General features: G+C 37.9%; 1 protein-coding gene across 2 annotated transcripts in view; it reads left to right on the top strand.

Moving 5' to 3' along the window:
• DIAPH3 (diaphanous related formin 3) overlaps positions 1-24,057 on the top strand; it is a 501,230-nt gene that overhangs the window by 389,592 nt on the left and 87,581 nt on the right. The window lies entirely within an intron of this gene.

Below are 24,057 nucleotides of genomic sequence, written 5' to 3'. Positions count from 1 at the left end.
ATGTTGCTGCTTAGTGTTGTCCAGAGCATCCTTTCAAAAGCAATGTGCTTTCTTAATACTATTTTAAGTAGCAGTTTTGCTTTACATCAAGATACAGTGTGAAATATTGAATTGTTACCTCTTTCCTCATCATACTTGCCAGTACGGTATGAAGCACTATGACCAGCAGTATGCAAAATCTTTAATACAGGTGAGCTTCATGTGATATTATTGTGGAAGGATATGCTAGCTTCACTAAAAAAAAAGTGAGTCAACTTGGTCTCCAATATTTATCTGAATCTGACTCCTTTCAAAAACCTCTCACTAGCTCCTCAGCACCCAACCCCATGGAGCCCTCTTCCTGTCCTCAGGATGCTGTTTTGTGTTGATTGGTTTTATTTACTTTGCCTCTCATTCCCTCCCTGTTAGATGTTACAGGGTCCTGCTTACCTTTCATAGTCTGTTGTGTTTTCCCTTTACATTTCTGACAAGTAGACAAAAAATTCAAATGACCATCTTGATCTTTAAGAACTGTATGTATAAAAATAGATTTATTAGACTAAGTATTGCAAAATGGAGAATTTGGTTAAGGACGTTGCAACAAGGATCCTGAGTATTTTTAGAGAAAAGTGACGTTTCAGAGTTCATTTTGAAATCTTTTTATCTCTAAAAATTTCTTTGTTTTCATTGAAAATACTAACCCTACAATTGAACTGTGTGATTGAAATGTAACACGGAACCACTTTTACTTTCTCATTTTCTTTCATGTTTTTAAAACTATGGTGTGATATTTATAATTTCTATGTATATATGTAGTAGTTGATATTATCTCATTACTTTTAAAAAATAGATGAGATTTTTTTACAATTATTTTCAATTTGTTTGCATCCTAAGTAAAATAATAATATTTATAGTATTAACAAACTAATGCTTACTAAGTTAACTGGGCTTACTGAGTTGAGTTAAAAGCCAAGAGATATTGTAATGTTTTATACATATCCCATTTAATCTTCTCAATAATCCTATCAGGTAGTCAATGTTTTTATCTCTATTTCAAAGTCAAAAATAACCAAGTATTGAACAGGCCTGAGAATTTACATACAGTCCAGGGGCCAAGTTTCAAAACCCAGCCTGGCTGACTTCTCAGTCCAGTTCTTAATCTCTGCCATATCATTTGCTTTGATTACAACCGCTTATATCACTGCCTCTTCCTCTTCCCATCAACCTGATGAGCTGCTGTGTACATCTTTTTCTCTTGTGACACAAGGTTGAACTATTGAGATGTACCATCTACAGGTTTTCTAGCCTCTGGCATGTCTCCTCCCCTGTTTGCAGATTGAACCACTAGGTAGCACTCTTTGTCTGAGGCTAGATTACAAGGATTAACCATCTTCTGAAATTAGGACCAGAGCTTATTTCTTTTACTAAACTCTATAATATTTATATTAATTTAATAAATGTATGCTCTGTTAAAAGCATGGAAATTTTATATTATATATAAATATAGACTTAGATAATATGTTTGTATGTATGTGTGTGTGTATATATATATAGAGAGAGAGAGAGAGAGATTGAGCATCTTTTATTTCAGAATGAGAAAATCCTGGTAAAGTATCCTTTGAGATTTGTGGGTTAAAATGTCACAGGATACATTTCTAACTCCTATGGGCTTCAGAAGCACAGCCAATGTACACACAGATTAATCCAGCCCTTGTGTTGTGCTCCAAACTCCTACCCAAAATACTTTGGTTAAAACCTTCACCTGTTTTATCTTTTGCTTTATCTGTTACGACCTAGGCAGAAATTAAATGTTCGGTATTTTTCCTTGCCAAACCTTCACTCGGTCATTTGTTTAGCAAAATTTATTAAGCACTTTCTGGGCACTTAAGATGTAAAGATACCCTCTAAGAATTCACCATCCAGTTGGGAGACTGGCAAGTAATAATCCCCATATATCTTTAATGCCAAGATAGCAGTAACACACGAGCTTCTGGAATACCAAGGAGTCTGAAAGAGCAATTCAGATTTTTATAAGGAAAGTTCAAACTTGGCTTCTCGAAGGACCTGAAATCAAAGCAGAGTTTGGAAGCATAAGTCGAAATGAGGCAAAACCCTGAGGGCAAGGGTGAGACAAGAAGCAGCAGCAGCAGCCTGTGCACACCTTCCCAGGAAATCTTTTGTGAACCTCAGTTTGAACCCTATAACCCTGTATGCTCTCATTAGCATTTATACACTCTTACTAACTCCATAGTTTTCCCATTTTGCAACACATATTTCCCTAAAACTGCCCTCATTCAGTGCCAGCTACACTACTCCTAAATCCCATCAGGATGGGGATAAGGCAGTAAAGGAGGGTCTCTGCCTTATTTACTGCCGTAACCCTGGTTCTTCCCTGGGCTGGTGCCTGACACATGGATACTTAGTACAGATGTGTTGAATGAACAGATACATTTGTGTTTAGGCTTGAATAGAATGGTTAGTGTATCTTGAGCAAAATCAAGTCTCTGGGCATCACCAAAATAAATGGGATATAGTACACCAGTTGCTAAAACCCCAGCCATGACCACTTAACTCCGTTTCTTCTCCCTAAAATGTTATCTGTCATCAGAAGGATATAGTTGATCATTCAAAGGTTGTTGGGTCAGATGCAAATCTTGATTGGGTTATTCACTCCTTAGCAGCAGAGAGTTACTTATTAATTAAATTTCTTTCCCTTGCTTAATCAAGCAAAGTTTAACAACAGTAAATAAGTGAAAGCATCTGCTAATGACTATGGAGCACCATCTCATTTCTTTACTCAATACAGTGCATTTAAAATCCAAAGACTTTCTATAGTTTATAGAAAATAAGTTAATAAAAATATTTATTAATGCATTTTTATAAAATCATACCATATTCAGGTGTTAGTTTTCAACCTAAAAATATGTACAACTTAAAAGTTGAGAGTTAAGTTTTATTGGGGCAAAATGAGGACTGTAGCTTGGGACGCAGCATTTTAGATAGTTCTGAAATATTCTTTCAAAGAGGCAGGGAGAATTGTCAGTATACATGTGATTTGGGTGAAGGGGGAGGTACATGCAACCAAGCACGCATTTTGCTAGTCTCATGAAAGCTAGTTACTGCTAGTCTCATGCTAATCTCTCTTGTGACTAGCTAGTCATGAAACTGCTAGTCTCATGAAAGCTATTGCTAGTCATGAGGAGTAGACGTCACCATGAAGGATTTTAGTGCTTTTCTAGATTTGAAGAGATGTAAGAATTGGCCTCAGAAAATCTTTTCCTGGGGAGTTCCTGCCATGGCTCTCAGCAGAAACAAATCCGACAAAAAAAGACAATAAAATAAATAAAATAAAGTATTTTCCTAAAAATATCTATTTGAAGACCTGTTCTGCCAGTTTTCCCAGAGCACAGAGTTCCTCACACTCCTGATCTCCACCCTAAGCTCCTTTCAGGGGATGTTGAGGGTTGGCTGCTGCAGTGGCTCATGATTCAATCTGTGTAGAGCCAGATGGCAAGCGCCCATCTCCAGTTCACATAGTTAATCAACTGGCCTAGTTGAAAATAGGTATATTGAGAGTCTCATGCCAGACCAAGAGCTCCAGACTATTGAGATTTTGAGCAGGAAAATGACAGGTCTGAGCAGTTTGTGTGGAATTGAAGTGTCAAATGTAAGAGAGAAGAAAGAATCGAAAGGACTTTATAGCCACCTTGAAGGTGACATGGATTGGCCGCAAGGAATGGGGAAAGAGTCAGAGAGCTTGGCAAGGTGTGAGGAGAGAAGCCAGGTCTAGAGCTTGGTGTTGAGACCCTCACAGAGACTTGACGGCACTGCATAAGCAGATGCGTTATCCACATGAAATCTTCGCAAGGGAGAATTCAAGTCAAGGACTGAGACTTAGGAACAAACACAGGTGAGTAACAGAGTGAGTGAGAGGCAGGAAAAGGATGAAGATGGGGAGAGGGAATTGCCCACATTATGAAGTTTGGAAGAAAATTTTCAAGGACTTGGTTTCCCCCATTTTCAGTCTTTGGTTGTTTTCTTTTTTTCTTTATAAAACGGAGTGATATTACCACTGAGTGACTGGTAGTTCCCAGGGTACAGCAATTGCTACTCTCTTCAAGGACTTCTTTTCCCTTGTATACTATGTAGACTCTGTAAGACATTTGTGACAAAGCTTTCACATATATGAATTGTTCAGCCACACCTTATGATGCATCTGCCTGCAGTTTGATTGCATCTCATTAGATGGTTCTCTTTTCGTTAAGTGGTACAGTGGGATTTTTTTTTTTTTTTTTTTTTTTAGCTAAATGGATATAGAGTAATCAGAAAAATTCTATAAACTCTATGCAATTAAAATCCCTAATGATAAAACTATTTAACTGTGACAAAATAAGATAAAACATAATCAAAATTCTGGCAAACAAGTATTACACATTTTTACTGAACATCCATAACCTAAACAAAATCTTGCTATATTATCTTTACACTAAATCAATTCTTAATAGCCTTAATTTGGATTTGATTATCTATTTTTACTCTTCCACTTATATATGGAGCTTTGAGAGATTTTTATAGAAATAAGATTATATTGCCTCCAGGCACAGCTGCTCTGCCACTCTAAGATGTGAAGTCAGAATTAAATGTGAAGCTAGTTAGATGTCTTTGAATTAGCATATTTCCCCACAAAATAACTGTAAGGGAGGCACACAACAGGCTTTGTTGTTAATATATTTAAACTTCACACACAACCATCACCCCCTCCCTAATCTACTCAGTCTTGGGTCCTCTTACTTCTTGACTTACCTTTTTCCCACACAGCAAGAATTTTTCTTAAGGGAGAATTATGAAATGTGTAAGGTGTTCACTGGTATCTACTGAGCACTAACTGCCTTAGGGCTTTTCTCAAAACAGTGAGGACACCACCACTCAGTCTTTGTCTAGAAAACCTTATCTATCAAAGTAGTAAATGCTGACAACTGCCATTGCCATTTTTGAAAAACTGCATCCTATTTTAAAGTAGAAAGAGCCTAAAGAATAACATAGTCAAATTATATGATTTTGCTGAATGTCATTGGCTTATTTTCCTGAGAAGATTTTTTGTTCTCTTTCTGATGAATTTGTGCCTACCTAAGGAAGGGAACTATTAAAATACTAATTGTTTTTGACACCCTTACACTTGGGCTTTCAAGCAGAATTAAATACTACCTGTAACTGTCAAAAGACTTAAATATTTTTTAAGGAGACTTTTCTAGAACACGAATGCAAAGCAATTTGGGTGATTTCACATTTTATTCAAACGTCAGTCTCTCCTATTTACTATGTAGTCAAGCAAAAGAAAGAAGGGGCCCAGCAGGGCACCTGCCTAGGTAAGGATGCCCTGTGAGTAGACTGGAAAGGTTTTTCTCATTTATAGTCAGGGCAGGACAACCTTTTGGCTAGACATTATCAAACAGACTCTTCAGCATGAACAGGTTAGAAAATTCTGAAGTAGGGAGGCATTCAAGTTGTTTTAAAAGAACACTTATGCAAGAAATAGCAAATGTCTTTCATTTAATGAGCATTCACAGGTGTGTGTTGAAGGTTGGCTAAATTGAGTGAAAAGGAGATAAAGAACTATTTTATAAGGAAAGTAATGCCCTTGACTTGCCTGGAATAGTTGTTATGATGAATATGTCTCTTGCTCTGTTTGTGTTACATAGTGGACTATAATTGGTATTTTTAAGATTTTTTTGGCTCATTCCAAACCTCTTCTTTTCTCACATTATAGGTTTGGAATCTGGGCTTATAAGGAGTCAATGGGTTGACTTTAGAAGCTCCTTGAACTCTGTGCTTTTGTTTGAGATTTTGTGCTTGGGCATTTTTTTTCCCCCTGGTAAAAGCATCTGTTGATTTTTATCAATTTCTCCAAAAAAATTTTTTAAAATTTTAATTTTTGGCCATAGCATTCAGCAGATTGATATGGGATCTCAGTTCCCAGATCAAAGATTGAACTCAGGCCACAGTGTTGAAAGCACTGAATCCTAACCACTAGACCACCAGGGAATTCCCAAAAAGTATTTATTGATTTTGTCTTTTGATTATGGGTTTGTTACAAATTTTTTGTTTCTGCATGTTACTTTTTTAATGTATATATATAAAGTGTTTTCCACATTTGTGGTAATGTGGTTTTGTGTGTGTGTCATTTTAGAACAATGTTCATTGACATACTGCAAGTGTGGAAAATATACAAAATGCTTGGTGGTTCTACAGTTTTAGTGACAAAGTCTTTAGGACAAATAATTAAGATTCCATGAACAGGCACTACTGTGGATGCAGGAGGGGAAGACCTCACCCAGAATGCAGGGAGGGGAAGACCTCACCTCAGGGTATCCAAGTAACCTGTGTGGTACCCAGGATGGTCATTAATCTTGCTGGATCTCCCAGGCAGGAAGGTATGCAGGGCTCATGGGCTGTGCAACTAGGAAGGTACAGCATCCCAGCAGCCAAGAGAAAGAACAGTCAACAAAGCTGAAGCCTTCAGAAAGGCCAGACAAGGGAAGGATGGAGAAGACCTGGGCACATATTGTAGGGCACAGGTATCATTGTTCACCTCTGGATGAGCAGTTTTAATAGAAGAGGAGAAGTTGAAGCCAAACAGTATTGGTTGGAGGTGTGGTGGCTGTCCTGTCTGAAAGCCTGACTATGAAAGAATGAAGCAGAAGGGAAATAGCTGGAACTAAAACAGGTTGTAGTACAAATAAGTGAGTCACATTTCTTTGCCTTCCATGTGGCATTAACTTTACCATGTGTACTCTGAAGGGAAGGTACTCTAATGGGGAGGAATGAGGTGGGCCAATAATGAGAGTGAGGTTCCTGGGGGATGGGATGGCAGAGCACAGGTGTGGAGGACCTGGACAATGAAAAAGAAGGATGTATGGAGAGAACTGGTTACAAACAGTGAGTAAGGGAGTTTGAAGGTCTTATCTGATGACATCTGTTTTCTCCGAGAACTAGGATATAAAGTCTCTGCAAGTGGCAAGGGACACAAGGGCAGTAGAGGATGGCACACCCCCTAGGAAGGATTATAGGAGGGTACTGCTCAGGGAGATGCAAGGTAATTTTTGCATCAATGGCTCAGCTGAAAAGGGAGACTGTCACTTGTGTGATAATTGTAGTCTGTAAAGTCTGAGGGAAAGAAAATTTGCCAGGGTGCTTCTTAGGCCCTGTGACGAAGGGCAGCTGGTCTCCAATTGCCTGAAATTTCTACAAGTTAATCTCCAAATGTAACCATAGGGATTAGTTAGTAGGGAGACTGAGTGTGTTTTAAAGCACCAGCCAAGCAGAGTCATCCCATTTTATAGAGGATAAGGAATTTCATGTTCTAAAACAGTGTAGTAGTTAATTAGGAAAATAATGGAATTTCTGTTGGAACATCTGTATCACATGTGTTTCACATGGTTTGGGTGTCGTATTACATGTGTGGAAGGCATTCTGGCAGGGATGGTGGTAACCCTAACGCAGCTGGTTTTCCTCCAGGCAAGAACCAACTACATCATGTGTCTGAGATCTTTTTTTACAAAAGCAACACTTAGTGCTAAAAACTCATTATTTCTAAGGTACCATTAGATTTATTTTTAATTTTTTATTTTGCCTTCATTAAACATCAGTTTGGAGTAGCCACAATTACAGAAACCTTTAAGATTTTTGTGGGTATTAAAAATAAAGGTTTTGCCAGGTGCCTAACAGGCACATAGTAGTCATTTAAAAAATAGCAATAGTTTTTCTTACTCACTGATTATTTGTGAAAGCATAAAACGAGCCAGAATTTTGAATCCTGTTTGTAGAAGCCTTGGGTGATTTGGCCAAGCAGTCTAACCTTGGAAATAGCACGGAGTCAGATGTGGGCTTTAGAGGCAGTCAGCCCTTGGTTTGACTCCTTGACTTAATAACAAGGTGACCCTAGAAGCTTATTTAACCTTTGAATTTCCTTTTCCTTAGATGTAAAAAGAGAATGTATACTATGTGCTTTGTAGACTATTTGGGAGATTAAATGAAAGTATGTATAAGTTCTGAAATACCTAGAATTGAGTAGGTATTCAGTAGATTCAATATATGTTTGTTCCCCCTCATTCTTTTCTGTTCTTTACCTGCCTTCCATGATGCATTTGTCAATAGAAAGGTACTATAAATTCTTGAGCAAAGTGACAGCAGTACACAGAATGGGTATGCTAATTAATTAGAGGGATTGCTATTAATTCTCTTACCGCAAATAGTTCCTATACTGCACTTAAAGTACAATCATTGGCATGAATTTGCTTAGACAAGAAAAACCCCCCAAAAATTAAAAGTCTATAGTCTATCGAGACTTTTGGTTTTAAAATAAAATAATAAAGATATTTTTACTCCCCTTTCCTCTTGGGAGTCACCACAAAGACATGAGGGAGTAGCAAAAACTAGTGTCAACTTGTATCAAGTCAAGACATCGTTAGCCAGGTCTAGCCCCATTAAAGACAGAGAAGATGACACGGGAAGGAGGAAGTGAGAATCCAGGTGTATTACTTTCCACAAACAAATGACCACAAACTGGGGACCTTAAAACAGCAGAAAATTGTTCTCTTACAATTCTGGAGGCTGAAGTCTGAAAACAAGGTGTTGGCAGGGCTGGTTCTTCCTGGAGGCCTGGAGGAAATCTGTTCCCTTTCTCTTACATCTGAAGGTTGCTGGCTGCCCTCGCCTTCCCTAGTTCACAGCTGCATCATTCTTATCTAAACTGCATCCCCACATAGCCTCCTTGTGTGTCTTTATGTCTTCACATGACCCTCCTATGTGGACACAAATCTTTTGGTCAGGCCTCACCCTAATCTTGTGTGATCCCACTTGATTCCATCTGCAAAAGTCCTGTTTCTAAGTAAGGCCACTTTCACAGGCACCAGGTATTAGGACTTTGACATAAATTTGGGATGACACAGTTCAACCCACAACAGCACGTAACCCAAGTGAGAAACAGACTCGTCACAGCACACGGAGCTCAGGAGCCACAGGTGCCATGAACCATTGACAGGAGGAATGTCACATCCAGCTAAAAGTGGGGGATGATGGTAAAGAAATCCCACCACCACCCAGGTAGCACAGCTCCCAAGTCCAAACCATCCTGCTGCACTTCCCTCCCTCCCTTTCCTCCAGTCCCCCAGGAGGTGAGAAGTACCGGTACTTTTTGGAAAAATTGTGCCAGAGGAGTTCCCATTGTGGCTCAGGGGAAATGAACCTGACTAGCATCCATGAGGACACAGGTTCAATCTCTGGCCTCACTCAGTGGGCTAAGAATCTGGCTTTGTCATGAACTGTGGTGTAGGTCACAGATGCGGCTCTGATCCCGTGTTGCTGTGGCTGTGGCTGGCAACTGCAGCTCTGATTGGAAAAAAAAAAAAGAAAAAAAAAAACTATAGAATTGGAGTACAAGCCAGAGGTGAGATGCTGCACTGAAAACAGGGATTACATAAACATAGAGGCAGATCTCCAGGAGAAAAGAGGAGACTTGAATTTCCAGTCCACTCAGTAAAGCCAAGCTTATACTCCAAGATGATGGAATAATTTTCTGGAGATAATGAACAGTCTAGAGAAAAGGCCTTCAGATACTGGCATTTGGACCCTTCTTTCAAAAAAATGCTAGCTTATTGAAAGATCATTCCACAGAGAAGCCCGCTAGTTAACAAACCTACTTAGACAAAGTTTTTTCCCTTAAATATTAATTTGGGCCAAGGATTCATCCATTGACATTTGAGGAAAACATTCAATATGAAGAAAGAGGGGAAAACAAACCAGAGAAACTCTTAGTAAACAAAGAAAATGTAGAGAACAACACCATAATTAGTAATTGTGAAGATATCACATTTCAGTGGTGAAAAGAATAGGATCATATATGTCATATATGTAAGATATATAAAAGAATAAGAAACAAACATCTTTTCGATATGAAAAATTTAGTAGTAGAAAAAAATAGTACAGTATTTGGAAAAGCATAAAATGGAGGGCTCTAAGGAAGATGAGAGGAAAATATAGAATTTACAGATAATCTGATATATCTGACTGTACAATTGTATTATATTTGTTTAATTGCATACAACTGTATACAACTGAATAATTATATTCTAATGCTTGCAGACAAATAAGGAAAGGGTGATAGACACTAAGAAAATAAGAGGCAATTATTAATTCTAGAAAAAAAGTGGTATACAATAGACCCTTGAAGAACATGGGTTGGAACTACACAGGTTCACTTATACACGAATGTCTTTCCCATAGTAAACTACGGTACCACATGATCTGCTGTTGATTGAATCCGTGATGTGGAACCATGGTTGGGAGGAACCTCCTGTATGGAGGGCCAGCTATAAACCACATGAGATTTTCACATGCTCAGAGGGTCAGAGCCCCAACCCTGTGTGTACAAGGGTCACCTGTATAATCATAGTATGCTGTTTGAATTTGGCATAGCCTTGTATGCTCTTTTATCATCATCATAATAATAAACGATGTGGCAGCCAGATTCCAAGATGTCCCTCAGTGATGGCTGCCTGCTGGTGTTCTTTCTTATGTAGCCCACCCCCTAGACATTTTCCAGAATTAATTTAAAAGCAGTTGAAAAGGGAAGAAATGATGTAGGTCACATCTGAGATTAGGTTACAGAAGATACCATGACTTTCATCTTGGCTGCTATGTCTCCACCCTCTGGAAAGCTATGTTGTGAGCAGCCCTTTGGAGAGACCCGATTTGTGAGGAAATTAAGCTTTGGTCTATCACAATAGGAAGTAATGTCTATAACTGATGAATCAAGAAGTAGCAGGAGCAGCATCAATAAGGTAGAGGGTCAGGGACAACGGACTGCTGTATTTCATCTGAGACCTTTTGTATTTCTTTATTACGTAACCAGTAACTTTAAAGAAAATTAAAGTTAGAAATACAAAAGGTCTAAATGGGTGACAGGCAGGCAGTCAGGATAGGAATACAATTAGTGGCTCAGTTATTCCTGTTGAGAATAACCAGGAGCTAAAATCTCTTCATTCATTAGTTATCAATCTTCTTTTGAAAATACACTGATTTTATTTTTCCTTTTCATTTTCTTTCTTCTGATACTGCATATGAAGAGGACTTCTCTCTACCTGAGTTCTAGCTCTCACTCTTAGGTGATCCAGAGACTTAAGTGCTCTTCACTGTGTGTTCTTAAAGAGTGATGGGGGTGATGAGAGTCAGTAATGATGGAACCTCTAGCTCAGGATAATGACTGTGCTTCTCTGCATAAAACAGCTTCCCACTTTTTTGTGTGTTCTCTAGATATCATTGGTCAGTGGTTTTTGCAGCACATATCTAAATATTTTCTCTTGTAATCTTAATGTGAGAGAAAATGATAGAAATACATAATAGAGAAAATCAAGTACTACCCTACTGTTCTTTTGTTTTGGGGTTTTTTGTGTGTGTGTGGCCTTTTGGAGGAAAAGTATGCTTCCAGTGCTACATCAGAACTAGAACTAGTGGGCTAATATATATTCACTGAATCCTCAGAAAGCAAAAGAATGTGATGAAATTTGCATTTGAAATTCATATTAGTTGCCATTATTTACTGTTTGTAATTAAGTGTCTTACTATCTTACACTGGCCTCATCAAAGCCACGGATATAGCTAGCGTAGCTAGAACTATTTGTGCTTTGGAGGCGGGTGGTGGTATGACTACTTTGTAGCCTAGGTAAGGAAAGAACTGTTTTTCTACTTTAAAAAGGTCTATAAATTTATTTAAGAAGGCATTGCCATGCATTAAGAAAGCTGCATGTCCCATTGATTCCCAAGTAAATTAGAAATTATTAGTGTTAGCCATGATGTACGTTATTGTGATATGACAGCATTTTGCTTAAACAGTTTCACCATTTATTAGCACTAATATTGGAATAAATGATAATGATCATTAAGTGCTATGTACATTATCATTTAACTAATCATGCTTGCAATCTCCTTCTATTAGTCAAACCTCTTTGGGTTAATTAGTCAGAGGAGCTGTCTAATCCTGATTTCTAGGGGAATAATGAAATAAGGGAACACTGAAATAAGCTAAAGAAAGTGGTAGCGCATCACCATTTACCTCATATATTGTCTCCATTTACCCTCACCCAGTCCATTATAGCAGCCTCAAGGTTAAAAGTTTCTGACAGTTCTCTTTATTTTGAAATATGATTAGGCCTATTTAATTATATGTGCATACTTCTCTCATTAAAGCACTTATGCAGCATTAAAGTGCTAAAATAATATGCAAACCAAAACAAAATCCCCATTTACCAGGATATCCGTATTGAAAGATGAACCAATAAATACTGTTTAGATGGAGCATTAGAAATGTTGACATCTTATACTTTGATCCTGACAAGCTAATCACTGAAAATCTATAGAATTTCAAGGCTACAACTAAAAGACACAACCAAGAAACTTTTGTTATTAGTCCTTTTATTTCTTATTCTTGTTAATATAGTTAGGCTGAGAGATTTGTAAACTGTTTGGTAACCCATGACCAGGGTTTCATTTAATCCAAAGTATATTATATCATTGGGTGAAAAGCATAATTTCATACCTTTTTCCTAGTCTTCCCCATGTGCCAAAGGAAAAGAAAAAAGAGTAAAGGACCTTTTAAAATTCCTTGTGACCTGTCATTAGGCAACTTCTCAAATAATGATGACAATGCTCTGTTGTTGAATGTTTAGACAGAAATGAATGAAGCGTGTAGTGTGTGACAAGATACCCCACAGTTCCCCCGCAGAGGGGAGCCCTGACTCTGGGATCTGGGCTGCACTTGCTGCCATTGGCAGTAGCATCCACTCTAAGCCTCAAGGTTTTTATCACTTCCTTCACACTGCTCTCTCTGTTTGCCATCACTGGCTGGCAACTGGACAAGGCCTATTACCCCCCATTCTATTACTCTCCATTCTCTTTGTCTACTGATTCCCATCCCTTTCTCACCTAAATATAAAAAGATATGATCTGCTCAGAGTGAGAAATAAATATGTTCAGTATTGGAAGGAGGTAAGGAAAGTCAGTAATACCTAGAGGTACTATGTTGTAGAAACTTGTAATATTTCCTAGAAATTAGCTGTGTCTCCTATATATTTGTTTTAAAGCCAGGAAAAGGGAAGGCTTCGAGAGTAATTTTTTAAGTTATTAGTTTGTGATGAGTTTCCGTGTCCTTGTGGTAGTTTCTGTGCCCCCGGGTCCATGCCCATCTGTTTTTAAAAGTGTGATTTACTTTTTTTCCATGTTGTACGCCTATAGGCTTAGTCCATGTTCCTCTTCTAAACAGGTCTCCATTCCTTCCTAGAATCTCTTGATAGTTTTACACTAAGGTCTTCTTTAACCCTGCTACTGTCCTCTTTTGAGAAATACCAAGCACTATTTTTACTTTCAAAGTCAGGAATCAAAGACCGTAAACGGATAAATTATGGCCTCAGCAAAGCCCTCTCTTTGTTTCACTAAAGTACTTGGCACTACACACATTGTACTACGCTGGGCAGTATTATTCTGTTTTGTTTAAACATGTTGTACACTCTTATGCTTCTTCTCTCATTTTAAATGTACACCCTTCCTAAGTATCTGGCTTGATGAATGCTCATAAAGTGAACTAACCTATGTAGCCAATACCCAGATCAAGAAATGGTATTAACAGAACCCTTTCCCTTTCCTCTGCTTAATAACCTCATATCCCATACATAAGCTGGCTATGAACCGCAGTAACTGGACTTACTTTGTCCTTTTTATAAATGTAGTCCTACACTTTGTATCCATGTTGTTGTGTGAGGTTATAATCTGTTCATTCTAATGGTTATTTAGTATTCCACTCTATGAATGTATTAATTTTTTTCTTTAGTTGGTAGATATTTATTTTGTTTCTAGATGTGGGCTATTACAAATAGTACTGCTAAGAACATTCTTATACATGTCTTCTGGTTCTGTCAGAAATATACCCCAGTGTGTAATTGCTGTTTCCATGGGTAAGCATATGTTCAGCTTTCGTAGATACTACCCAACAGTTTTCCAAAATTATTGTACAAATTTATACTTCCATCAGTACTGTATGAGGGTTTCATTTCAAAAGTTCCAGTAGACTATCTCTTTTTTTTTTTTTAGCTCCTGTGTAATTTTAGTCAGATATTAAACATTTATATAAACTTTTACTACAATAATACAAGTACATGCAAAGTTACAAATACAGAAAATGTTGTGGGTTTGATTTTCATTTCCCTCATAAGTGATTTGAATCTCATCCTAGTGCTTTTGGCTTTTTTAATATCTTGTTATATGAAGTGCCTGTTCAGTCTTTTGCCTGTTTTTTTCTGTTGGATCATAGGTGTTTTTGCTATTGCGAATAAATTTTGACACAACTTGGAATTCCATCTTAACACTTATGTCGAACTGCCCATTAAAGGAAAGACTGTATCAATTTATTAGTACTCCACATCACTCAGATCTTCCAGTAAGAGTCCTTAGAATGGCAGGTATGGCCAATATATGTTAAAAGAGCAAGCATGGTGTAGACTCTGCTGCCTGTTTACCCTCTTGTATTAAATTCCCTTTTGTGCACCTCTGCATTATCTTTTTCTCCTTGTTATCATGTGAGAGTACTCCAGGGCCTCTCTAGATTTTCTGATTGAACTGAGGACACTACAAGAACATTATTCTAGAAAAACTAACTATGTCATGATAAGGCTTCAGAACACCATTTATAAAATGAAGGGATGAGTAAGTGAGTAAATGAGTGAGTGAGTGAATGAATGTGTGAATATGTGAATACCTGAAAGAATAACAAATGATGGCAAGAGTGAGTCTTAAAGTTGGACTCTCCAACTCGAAGTCTGATGTATGTTTCTTTATGCCCTATTAATAACTATTAATCAGGAAATATTTCTTGAGTGTGGTAAGCTATTGCCATAGAGTCTTGTCCTCAACTTGTAGCTCACAAACGTGAATGAGGGGTGAACTCTCAGGGTAACAAACTTATAACACATTTAGATTTAATTGTATGATAAAATTTGGAATTCCTGTCATGGCTCAGTGGTTAATAAATCCGACTAGTATCCGTGAGGAAGTGGGTTCAATCCCTGGCCTCACTCAGTGGTTTAAGGATCTGGTATTGCCATGAGCTATGGTGTAGGTCACCGATGCAGCTGGGATCCTGCATTGCTGTGGCTATGGTGTAGGCCGGCGGCCACAGCTCTGATTGGACCCCTAGCCTGGGAACTTGCATATGCCCTGGGTGCGTCCCTAAAAAGACAAAAAGAAATTTTTTTGAGTAGCTTCTTTATAAACTACTTTTAAATACCTATCTTATTATTAAAGAAATAATTCACTTCACGTAATTTAACTATTGATGAGTGAGATCCAAATTAAGTGAGTGAATGTATATATTTCTCCTAGAAGATTACTTTCATTTATTTGTCTCAAGCGATATATAGTATCTTCTAAGGTCAAATGTCAACATATGTCAACATATTAATGAAGGTAGTTTTAAATTAATAAATAGCTAATATGAAGTAGAAGCTACTCTTATTTTTTAAATGTTAATTCTAATCTATTTGTGGAAGGGGGAAAGATATGTTTTTTTACTTAGTATTTGTCCCTGAGTCCATCACTTTCCATGTTTCCTCTGTAAAATGTGGTAGGAAGTAAAGTTGGGCCGTACATTATTTAAGCAGCTTCTTTAGGGTTTTCCCTTTACATGATTTTAAAATTTTACCATTATAATAAACAGCACTGTGTATTCAGGAGAAGTTAACAGATACGGATAGTTTTAAGGCTTTGTATGCATATTGGCACACTGATGAGGGAAGGGTGATGGGATTATATTAATTTATATTCCTACCAGCGACCAGTGGCTGTGTCTGTTCCTCAAACCCTCAACAGGACAAGATTTGTTTCACATTTTTCAGCAATTAGACAAAATGAAGTTTCATTGCTTTGCATTTTTAATTAACAGTGAAATTGTATCTTTCTGTCTTTAATTATAACTGACAAAATGAAAGGATCAGGAAAACCAGAAACGGAGTTAGAAGGAGAGAAAGTTTTTCAGGGTTTTTTTTTCTAATCAAACTATGTCATCCCTTAAGGAAAAACCATACACTTTAATGTTCTTTATTTAGTCTTCTTTATCCATTAGGAGCACTTAATACTGTTTATTTGTAATGATTTTTCAGTGCTGCTAGTCCAGGAGTAGGTTTTCATGTTAGTTGTTAATAACAACACATAAAATCAACTCTTGATTTGTTGGAGTAATGAGGTAGAGATAGAGGGGTAGAAATCAGTAAATCCCAGTGGCACATAACTGGTGAAGGGAAAGCTAGACTCTCAGTGGACTCTTACCTCCTTCCCTGAGTGGTTTAGGTCATCAGGCAGCTGCATAAAGATCTGTATAGATGCTTGTGGCTAAACTTAGTCTGCTTGATGCCAGCAGGGCCAGTTGAAAGGTAAAGAAACCGAGGCAACAAATAAACTTTTCTTCTGGACAATTTTGCCAGCAATTTTAACAGATTTTTTCCCTTAATATATCACATGAATCCACTTAATTAAAAATATTTCAGCAATCAAACTATTGTACATTATGATTGTTTGCTAAAATGTTATTTTTTAAATTTATAATTTTATACCCTATTTATTTCTAGGAAGAATTTGGGATAGCTTACAAAAGAAAGCATATAATCCTATAATTATAAGAGAAAACAGATGCTATAAGAAAACAAAAGAAAGTTGGCTCCTTAGCTTAGAGATTTATTTCTTGTCTTTAGCATCTATCAGAATCCCTGGAGTTCCTGTAATGGCACAGTGGTTAACGAATCTGACTAGGAACCATGAGGTTGCAGGTTTGATCCCTGGCCTTGCTCAGTGGATTAAGGATCCGGCGTTGCCGTGAGCTGTGGTGTAGGTTGCAGACTCGGCTTGGATCCCAAGTTGCTGTGGCTCTGGCGTAGGCCAGTGTAGGCCAGCTGTAGGCCAGTGGCCTGGGAACCTCCATATGCTGCGGGAGCGGCCCTAGAAAAGGCAAAAAGACAAAAAAAAAAAAAAGAAAAAAGACTCCCTGGAGGAGCTCAGTCAAACCCAGGTTGCTAGGCCCAACCCAGCAGGTGGGTTACCAAGTGAGCAAGTGTGTGATGGACATGAGAATTTGCATCTCTCATAAATTTCAGATGCAGTTCATCCAGGAACCATGCTTGGAAAACCACAGATATAGATTGTCTTGTTTCTTTTTTTGAGTGTTTGGAATCAACATTGATTAATATTAGATATTTCTGTTAAAGTTTATTTTTGTGAACCATATATCTCACTATCTGATCACACATAATAGAGTTCCCATAGTGGCTCAGTGGTAACAAACATGACTAGTGTCCATGAGGAAGCAGGTTCGATCCCTGGCCTCACTCAGTGGGTCATCATGAGCTGTGGTGTAGGTCACAGATTCAGTTCAGATCCCACGTTGCTGTGGCTCGGGTGTAGGACAGCTCTGATTAGACCCCTAGCCTGAGAACTTCCATATGCCCCAGGTGCAGGCCTAAAAACATAGGTATGTTATTATTTTCATAAGACTATTCATATGGATATAAAGGATATGATTGGTTACAATTTTCAGTCATTCTGAATCTTGGCCACATGAAAAACACCTAGAGAGTTTTTAAACAACATCAGTATGGTACCTTATCTCCACAGATCCTGGTTTAACTGGTCAATGATGGAGCCTAGAACACTGTGCTTTTTCAGACTTCCCTTATGATTCCAATGTGTAGCCAGAGTGGTAAGACACAGATAGGTAGAGAGAAGAACAGCCATATTGCCAACGCATAATCAGGTTGTTTCATTTGTAGCTCAGGTTTTTGGTTTTGATTTTTTCCCCACCAATGTGCCTAGCCACTCATTCCTATTTTTAATGTGTGATAAGCTTTCAGTTCTTAAATATGTCATTTTGTTCTTCTCTTAATTGAACTTCATCTGTTTTTGATCAAGGTCATATTAAATTCTATTTCTTTCTCCTAAAATGTTTAACCCCTGCCAAACTAAGTATCATCTGCAAGTTTAATGAGCAGATTTTCAATTTCCTAATTGACACTGTGCTCATTATGTTTTAATATTTTATAATCTTATTGCAAATTATTTCTAGCACATGTGTGATGCTACCTTGACTTTGCCCTGGCCATGCACATTTTCTTCATTATCAGTGAACATTTATTTAGTGCTTAGAAGACGTATGTTACTGAGTCAAGTTCTATGACTTCTAAACAGTTGAAAATAAGTGCTGAATTTGACTTAGCTTTAACTCTAAGGAGAAAGTGTGTATAACATGAGCTGCATGAGCAACGGAGAGCTTATAAGCATTTGAACACAAAAATTGAACATTGGAGCTATAGTTCATTGGTCAGGTAGATGTTGTGACTCTAACTGTGGCCATTTAGAATAGAGGTTAAGAGTACCAGCTGCCTCTTATTAGCTGTGTAACCTTGAGCGAGTTACTTGCTCCTGTGTTTCAGTTTTGTCATCCATGAAATGTGATTTTAATCATTCCCGCTTTGGTTTGTAAAAAAATTTTTATTAGGTAATGTGTGGGCACTTCTTAACAGAGCCTAACACATAGCAACAGTTCAAATAAATAGCAATGATTTAAGAGTCAATTGATTGAGGAATTGATCATAGAAGGTATTTTGATTTGAAGATTGATCATTTACAATTCACATGACAGGGTGATTAGTCTGGGATCTGCCTTCTGAATAATTGACTAGTAAGGTTCATCTAGAACCTTTGGTTTTTACAAGTTTAAGCATGCTTTTCTGTAAGCAAATCATTTCGATTTTTATTCTTAATGTGCTATGTTTATTATTGGAAAGTATTCTTTTGTAGATAATTATAGCTACTGAGTGAAAGAGCCAGGATTCAAACTCAGGACTTCTGTTTACAAGATGCTAATTGCTAAACAGTAGAAATGAAGAAAATAGATTGGCTCAGACAAAAGAGGTGAGGGGAGTGAAAAGCCGTTTTAGAAAAATAAGATTCCAATAGTTCCCATTGTGGCTCAGCGGTAATGAACCCAACTAGTATCCATGAGGATACAGGTTCGATCCCTGGCCCCACTCAGTGGGTTAAGGATCCGGCATTGCCCTGAGCTACGGTGTAGGTCACAGACACAGCTTAGGTCTGGCATTGCTGTGCCTCTAGTGCAGGCTGGCAGCTACAGCTCTAATTCGACCCCTAGCCTGGGAACTTCTTGTGCCACGGGTGTAGCCCTAAAAAGACAGAAAAAAAAAAAAAAGATTCCATAAAGAATAAAGTAGCCAATATTTGACCACTTACTATGTGTTTTAAACATTATTGAGTGCATTATTTACATTTTCATTCAGAGGCTTAGAAAGGTTAGGTAAATGGCCATAAATCATAAGCTGATAAATGGAAGAGCAAGGCATTGAACCCAGATCTGTGACAGCAAGCTTCATTCCCTGAATCACTTCAATAAACTTCCTATCTTAGAATGGAATCAGATTACTTTTTCTGGAATGAAAGATACACTCAAAAATATGAGTTAAAGTACAGAAAGATAAGGTGGAGACAAAAGTCATGTTTACTTCCTATTTTGTGACAGAGTAAATTGGAAAAATCAACTGAGGGATTCTCTCTTGAGCCTAGAGTTTATTTAAATTGAATAAATGACTAAAATGTGAAGGTGTCTCAGGAGAAGGAGGCTAGAGATGGGCTAGATGAGGGTTTTAGAAATAGAGATAGATTGGAGGGGGGTGGGTCAGAAGTGTAGGCAATTTATGGACTTCCTCTTTTTTCTCCATTGATTTACTTAAAATAAGTAAACGCCAAGGGTGATTTCTTGTAGTCTTTAAAATCTAACACTTATTTGGTGAGACACATGTTTTTATGTCACTTTACGGTTTTCAAAAGGCTTTCACATACAGTTCTTTATTTTTTCACCTTGTATTGATGGGCACGTTTACAATTTTTCTTCTATTTTCCTAAAATATCCGTAAGTACAAGAAGCATTTATACCAGCTTGGCCGGAAGCCACAACTACACTGGAGTTTCTTTGCACATACTTTTTTTTTTAATGTGTTTATTTCATTATAAATGACAAGTTTAATTATGATCAAATTAGACGTAGGTATTATTTGGAAAATACTGGCCACAGTGACATGATGATATTGGCAGTGTCATGGAAAATCTTTTTTTTACTTCCCTGTCATCTTATACCTTCTTTTTCTGTATCAAAAATCTCAATACTGCCACTACTCAAACATGTTCAAAATGAAGTAATTTTCCCCATGTAATGCAGTATTGAGTCCCAAAATATCAGTTTGATAAAAAACTATATTTTCTGGTCTTCCATTACTATAGGATTTTTATGACTATAAAAAAGAGCACTTTGTGCTGCATTCATCTGAAGTTTAATGATTTATAAAAACTCTTGGTTTTCTTAGAATTATATAAATAAATATTTAGTGATTCATGAAAGATATTGAATTTCCTAGAAAGTCTTTGAATTTTTGCCCTTTACTGTTAGAGTGGACTAAAGTTTGACTTAGTTATGTGTCTTTATATCTACCTATGTAAATGATTTTTTAACTCTAAAATTATTTATTTTTGTTCTTTGACTTGGCTTGATTGGCATTAACTGAAAAGCTAAGTAGTATAGTATGATCTAAACTCTGGAGGTAACATTAAAAACCTATAAAACAGGATTCTTTCCAGCAGGCAATAAAATATTCTTAATTTTTATTAATAGTTACTCACTGTGGAGTTCCTGTTATGGCTCAGCAGGTTAATGACCCAGCTCGTGTCCATGTGTGTACAGATTCAATCCCTGGCCTCGTTCAGTGGGTTGGGGATCCAGTGTTGCCACAGGCTGCGGTGTGGCCACAGCTGTGGCTTGAATCCCATGTTGCTATGGCAGTGGTGTAGGCAGGCAGCTGCAGCTCCAGTGCAACACCTAGCCTGGGAACTTCCATGTACCACACATGTGGCCCTAAACAGCACTAAAAGGGCACTAAAAGGAAAAATAGTTACTTACTGATAGCAAGGTGTTTACTTTTTTAGATTATCTTTTATAAAATGAAAATAAATGTCTAGGAGTTCCCGTCGTGGCTCAGTGGTTAACGAATCCGACTAGGAACCATGAGGTTGCGGGTTCGATCCCTGCCCTTGCTCAGTGAGTTAACGATCCGGCGTTGCCGTGAGCTGTGGTGTAGGTTGCAGACGCGGCTCGGATCCCGCGTTGCTGTGGCTCTGGCGTAGGCCAGGGGCTACAGCTCCGATTCAACCCCTAGCCTGGGAACCTCCATATGCCGCGGGAGCGGCCCAAGAAATAGCAACAATAACAACAACAAAGACAAAAGACAAAAAAAAATAAATAAATAAAAATAAATGTCTACATAAGTTAAAAGATAAAACTTCTAGTCAGACAGTTTTGTGTATGTTTTCAGACATTTTGTCCCAAAACCAGTAGCTAATTTGCGCAGTGAGACTGCAGCTCTGTCTCTCTTTACTCCAACTCATCCACATCCCCAGATAATTATTTAAGAAATTTGAACAAATTGAGCATCATTACACTTCTACTATGTACTGCTAATTTTGTTTTCATTTAGATTTTTCTCATTATTTTTTTCTTTTGGACACTCCCAGGGCATGCAGAAGTTCCCAGGCCAGGGATCGAACCTGCACCACAGCAGTGACCCGAGCCACAGCAGTGGCAACACCAGATGCTTAACCCATAGGCCACCAGGGAACTCCTAAACTTTTCCCGTATTGGAGTTGGTGCTTACAGTTGTTCTGAAAAAAGCCTGAAGGTTTAAAATTATAACATTACTAGTTGTGGTGTAACACAATATAGCTGAAGTAAAGAGAATACTATAGGGTAGCTTTAGTTTTGAATTTCAGCTTTGCTGCTTGCATGCTGGCATTTACTGAATCTCTTGGCACCTTGGTGTCATCATATGTCAATGGGCAGAAATTATGTCCACCTTATAGGGTATTTGTGAAAATGGAATTTAACGAGCCATGCAAAACACTGTGCATTTAGTAAGTGTTAACTATTATTATTAATCTTGATATTTGGTCTCGTGCAGACAGGGCTGTTGGTTGGGTAGAAGAAATATTTAAATTTTTAAAATTTTGGAGAAGGGAAAGAAGATTGTCACCTACTGCCAGATTATAGCAAGTAGCCTCATTGTCCTACGCTGCCTGAATATCTCCCCCTCTTCTTGGCTCATTAAGAAGTGCTCCTGGATCAGATCCACGGAATGGTTTACATGACTATAAGTGGCGCTGATCCAATTATGTAGCTTGACTGCAGAGCCACTTAATGGTAGCCAAGGTACCTTATTTTATGTCATTTAGCTTAATTTTTCCATTTTACTTGTAGTACTACCAAAATAATCTCAAGATATTTTCAGTTTTCTGCTTTAAAAGTTTACTTTAAAAACGTTGTGATAAATAGACTCCTCTTTGATTTCAAGTGATTTACTGTAACTGTACATTTATAGCTCTTGATATAAACTGCTTAGATATTGTTGCTCCTTCCTTCATAAAATTACATCCAGGGCTTGGTTGAATATCTCGGTGTAAGGAAGTTCATGTTAATTCTTCAAAGGTTGTGTACATTTATATCATAGCAACTAATTGAGGGGGAAAATGGGTTTGTAAATAAATGTTGCAGCAATATAAGTAAGGCCTGCATCTTAAGGTAGCAAACAGGAAAGTAGAGAGGGATCTAATGTAATCACTCTGTTTTACTGGGATTTTTAGAAAAATGGATCAATAACAGTATTTTGTTTCAGGCTATTAAGAGCCAGAACCTTGGCTCCCCAAATTAAGATATCGGCTCTTGTTAATTAAACTTCAATACAAAGGCAGAGATCTTTGTGCCATGAAGCGAGAGCCTGATCTCTGGCTGTTTTGTTCTGTACTTGGTATAATGCAGTACACTGTTCTCAGCCAAAGCCCTGTGTTGTCTGGGCAACTCCCGTTGCCATAGCAATGAAATTCTTTTGCGGGAGCAGGGCGAATGCTAATTGTAGCCATTTGTTGTTCCTTCTGTCGATCCCTTAACTAGCACAGTTGTAGAGCAGCCAGAGACTCTGGGTGAACAGCACGGAGTGCCCCCAAAAGCATTGCTGCTGAAGGCAACCGGCTGCTCTGCTTAAAAAATCATTTGAGCAGCCGGCAGTGCTGACAGTGCCACTATGTGGGCAGAAGCACAGCTTGACTCAGACCCTGACAACTGTTGATCTGGGACTTAGAGGAAAAGAGAAGACTGTTTAAAACCTGTTGAGAAGGTACTGATGACATGGAGATTAATTTGACACCAGTCCCTCAGAGGTGGGTGCTAGGCATATCATAACAACTGTTTATCCAGGCTAAACTCAATCCTGGAATGCCCAGAGGCTGTAGGAGACAGATCAATGGTTTTTCCTTTTATTTCCATCTGAAACTGTTACTGTGGCCTAAGGTAAAGTGATTCATTTGGTTGGAACCATCCAATTGTAACTCACACAAGTTTTAGATTCGGCTTATAATGTTAACTCCCCTCTCTCTTTATAATCATAAGAGACCTGTTATGTAGCTGCCAGAAGTGAGTTGAAACTGAAAATCAACTCGATGTAAATGAGAACAGACCCCCTTTTGAAAAATATCTATCAATTGTATGGTCTATCATGCTACTTTAATTTGAGAAAACGTTCTTAGGCCTGGCTAGTAATTCATTGTACAACCGAGTTGCTGTAGGTACTTGGGGAAGGAAAAAATAGAATGGTAAGAGAAAACATGTGAGGCACTATTTTACTATTATGTCTTCCCTTTAAAAGTGTATTGGCCTGTAAAAATGGTCTAGTTCATGAGATTTTTAAAACCAGCTACTGTGTAAACATAGTAATACATTTCAATGTAGTTTTTTAGGTATAAATGGAATGTGTGTGCCTCCTAATTGAATAGGACTGAAGGTTCATCCTGGCTGAAATGTTCTTAAGATGTAGAGGAACTAATATCATAGGCTTATCACTTGTCCTGATCTTTCCAAGGGAGCCAACTACCAGAATA

Source organism: Sus scrofa, chromosome 11, assembly GCF_054392235.1.
Source record: "Sus scrofa isolate SSC_HxYL_T2T_F1_AM1 chromosome 11, Sscrofa_HxYL_maternal_Yorkshire_Landrace_v2.0, whole genome shotgun sequence".
In the NCBI taxonomy this organism is placed as follows: Eukaryota; Metazoa; Chordata; class Mammalia; order Artiodactyla; family Suidae; genus Sus; species Sus scrofa.
Note: the sequence above shows the minus strand (reverse complement) of the source record. Positions and strands in the feature narration are given on the sequence as shown.